Here is a 4662-nt window from a genome sequence, read left to right as displayed (position 1 = left end):
CACGCCCGTCTCTCGCCTCTTTATCCTCTCATCATGCCACATTCCCCATCACGCCACATTTCCCATCACGCCACATTCCCCATCACGCCACATTCCCCATCACGCCACATTCTCCATCACGCCACATTCCCCATCACGCCACATTCTCCATCACGCCACATTCCCCATCACGCCACATTCCCCATCACGCCACATTCCCCATCACGCCACATTTCCCATCACGCCACATTCTCCATCACGCCACACATCTGTCTTTATGTTCCAGCTGTGACTCCCTGAGCGTTTCTCCTGAGTGTCTCTACGACGTGGAATGTTAGACAGCCAATCACAGACATGGTTACATCTTGGAGAAGCATGCTGCGTTCTGATTGGCTCACTGAGACTGATGAGATTTACTCTTAAAGGCCCAGATATACTTGCTTTTAACTGATGTACGTAAGACGGCTGCCATGCCTATCCTAGTCCTCCGGGTGTACTGACAGGACGCACCTCCGCCGCTTGTCTGTGTACTAGGGGTGGTACGCTTCACAAAACCCACGGTTCGGTTCGTATCACGGTTTTAGGGTCACGTTTTTCGGTTCTGTACGGTTCTTGGTATTTTTTCTTTTAATCTTCAGAATATACTTCAGCATATGATATATAGCTAAAATTAGCATATTGAATGCATGTTGCACAATACATGCACACAGTGGCAGTTCTATCTATTGTTTTATTTCATCATAGGTAACGTGAAATCCAAAATGTTCCCACACACCAGACTATAAACGACGCTGGCGCATCCTCCAGCTCTGGGCACCCTCTCTCCCACCTGACATTTCTGCACGTGACCTGCAGCGGCAGCAGCACGCCACTTGAGGAGCGGTCGGCTCGGCGTCTCTCAAAATCTGACGAAAATCTTTTAAACTGACCGTCGATCTGAAATGAAGACAGATTCAGCAACTGCACGGATTAAAATGTTTTCAGAAACCCGTTTCAGTGAACTATTTTCGTGAAATACGAGATCGTATTCTGAACGAGCCGCCTTGACAGTCGGTTTTGAAACTCGGGAGCAGCCAGACCCATGTGACGCGATCGTCCAATCAGCTGCCATGGGTTGCGTTCATCAAACTCATCCTGCTCGTCATTTCCAGTAAGTGTTTTAACATAGGTGTCGAAAGTGTGCACTACGGCAGGAAGTGACCATTAACAGTGGACTGACGAACCGTGCAGCACACGCCCTCAGATCCGAACGGTTCGGATGTTTTTTCATGAACCGTACCACCCCTACGGTGTACGCATTATTAAAAAGTTCCTGGGCCTCCAGGGTTAGAACTTTGGTATTGAATGACGAGGCAGTTTAAGAAACTTGACCGAGTCTCTGAGTCTCAGGGTAAGTTCAGTGTGTGGAAGTGCTGCCCCCTGTGGGTCGTCACAGAGGGCAGCACTGAGTCCATACAGGTCTCATGTGTCAGAGCGCTCTCTGCACTGCTTTCATTCATTCATTCTTTATTTATTGTCGTAGATCAGAGAGGCGCCAATGATCACAAAAACGGTAACGGAGAAACGATCAAGGTGTTTCCCTGCTGATTGGTTTGGGTTTCACTGTTTTAAGTTTAATTATTGCAACATCTTTCTAAAAGTCAACGAAGAATCCTGGTAAATAATCCTGATTATTATTATTTTAATCAGCGGACTCTAATGTTCTCTGATTAAAATAATACAAAATAAATAAAATAAACTAATCATGATTATTTTAGAAAGAAACTTTCTGAAGTGGAAAAGTGATTTGATAAATAAATAAATTAGGATAATAAGAGAGTTCAGTTGTAAGTAAAGTACTAGTAGAAGTAAAACCAGATTCCTAAAAGGTAAAAGTGAGTTGATTTCATAACTGGTGTAGAATTATCTTGTTTTTTGTAACAACCTTTATTTTGAAAAGAAGGCTCCACATGCTGTCAGCATGACGGGGAAGAACTGTTAGTTTATGGTTCTGGTTCTGGCCCGGTGTGGGGCAGATCCAGATTGGTACCTGGACTAATGCAACTAATGTGTTGTCAACAGGAGCATTTAGCTTCGGTTTCTGGGTTTACTCTCAACGGTGTGAGACCAGGACCACGTTCAGCCCAGACAGCACGCAGTAACACCTTTATTACATCGGGGGCTGTGAGCTCTCTGCCTTTCATCACCTGGGCCCAGTTTTTCAAAAGTAATCCGGTGGGATTTCGGATCACGGATTGGATCAAATCTTGGAAATGGGTTTTTCAAAAGCAGAAGAGGGATTCTGAACTAAGATCAGAGCAGGTAATGGGATCTTCCATTTGATCTGGATCAAAGCTGCCCTTTGGACTCGCTTTGGGATCTATTTGATCTAAAAACAGGATTATCCTGATCCAATCAGAGGGGTGGATTCAGTTGGGATTTTTCAAACCTAATAAAAACAGACTTTTTTTTTTTTTTAAAGGAACACGCCGACTTATTGGGACTTTAGCTTATTCACCGTAACCCAGGATAATCCAGGATCTGTGCTAAGCTAGGCTAGTTGGAACCAGTTACCTCCAGGATCTGTGCTAGGCTAAGCTAATGCTGGAGCCGTCAGACAGCCACAGAGATGAGAAGGGTATGTATGGACTTGTCTAACTCTGGGGGTTACGGTGAATAAGATAAAGTCCCAATAAGTCGGCATGTTCCTTTAAGTGAATGATCATAAAATCAATGTTTACTGATGATATATACATTCTATACTATATATATATATATATATATATATATATATATTAGTCTTAATATTTGAAGCATATGTGAACAGACCTGCCAACCTTGACAAACTTTTTTTTGAGTAGCAACCTACTGATTTATTGTCGAAGTTCTGGTTCATGAACACGCACGCAGAAAACATGCCATTACTGCTGTCTCTGATGTCATTTTGGTATGGTTTAGTTCAGCCTAGTTAGAGTACCCTATTTCTATGGGATTACTATAATATTGTTCCAAAATTGGCCTACTAAAATTATTTTTCGTGATGGTTTGTACAGCCTCGGCTACAATGACAAAGTCACGTTTAACAAACACGAATAATATTATTTGTGTTTGTTTGTTAAACGTGAGTTTGTCATTGTAGCCGAGGCAACTGATAGTTATATATAATTATATACTGTCTTTGGCATAGACAGTATATAACTATATAATACTATCAGTAGCTGATATCCCATAGACAGTATATAACTATATAATACTATCAGTAGCTGATATCCCATAGACAGTATATAACTATATAATACTATCAGTAGCTGATATCCCATAGACAGTATATAACTATATAATACTATCAGTAGCTGATATCCCATAGACAGTATATAACTATATAATACTATCAGTAGCTGATATCCCATAGACCGTATATAACTATATTTGGGTTTTTTTTCCAGCATGCTCGTGGCTGTGTTCTTCTTCTTCTGTTATATTGGCGTTTGGCATAACAACTTGTTGCCTGACTGCCACCAACGGTTGGCCGTAGCCGAGAGCATCAGGTGGTCAAAACATAGAGGCCACAATAACAAAAGATGTGCTGCTGTTTTCTTATACGAGCATCCAAACAGCACGTGTTGTTTTTTTATACATAGGCCTATTTATGAATAATTTGAAACATGTTATGTCTGTTTCTTGGCAGAGGCATTTGTCCACAATAAACAGTTTATTGTCATTGAAATATTTCAGTGAACCAAAGTCGCCTCCATCAGACGTCAGTTGTCGACAACGTGTCACCAACTGGGGAACTCGGTTAGCGAAATCCAGCCCGAGTTTCCCACCTCTGATTCCCTCGGGAAGTAACGTGAATGGTGACGTTTTCACTCGGAAAAACGTTTTTCTGATGTCCATGAACGCAGCATTAGACTGAGACGGCTACTGCACGTCAACGAGTCAACTCAAAGCAGTCACCTGATTTTCGCGTAGTTTAAAGTTACAAATCGTATCACCGTATTTTGATGTCAATGTGTACAGGTGAGCAGGTCTGTGTGAAGCATTTCACATCTAATGAGATATGGTAGACAAAAAAACTAAAAACATAACAAAATAAAGAATGTCAAATGTTTCTGTTTATTGCAATGTTTGTTTCTTAAAATTAAAACAACCAATGGCTATTAGTGGCCTACCTGTAGTTCTTTACCTGTAGTTCTGTACTAAGCCAGTAGTCTACACTGTTGGCTCCATTTAAGGCTCTGGTCAACAGGATTTGGTCATCCTGAAATTTGGTATTTGGATCCCAGTGATCCAATCCAATGGTCCTTTAAACAACTGGCATAGAAGTAAGATAGATCAGATGATACTGGACAGCAGAACATGGGATTTCCAAATCCAGATCAATTTGATTCAGATTAAATATTTTGAAAAACTGGGCCCAGGAGTTTACAGACACGTCTTTGCTGATTGGCTATCAGCTGGGACATGCCCACTAAACCAGAGAACACAGAACTCAAAGCTGTATATATATATATATATACATATATATATATAACAGAACTTTGTGTGATAATCTGTCAATCACATTTTAATGTTTCTTGTAGCGTTGCAACTGTTGATTAATTTCATTATCAGTTAATCTTCTGATTTATATTCAATCAATTAGTTTAAAGAATGATGATGAGAAGTATTACTAAACAACTAGACTAATGTTACATTACATAC

This window comes from Perca fluviatilis, chromosome 23 (assembly GCF_010015445.1).
Source record: "Perca fluviatilis chromosome 23, GENO_Pfluv_1.0, whole genome shotgun sequence".
In the NCBI taxonomy this organism is placed as follows: domain Eukaryota; kingdom Metazoa; phylum Chordata; class Actinopteri; order Perciformes; family Percidae; genus Perca; species Perca fluviatilis.
The sequence above is the reverse complement of the archived record's forward strand: the minus strand, read 5'-3'. Positions refer to the sequence as shown.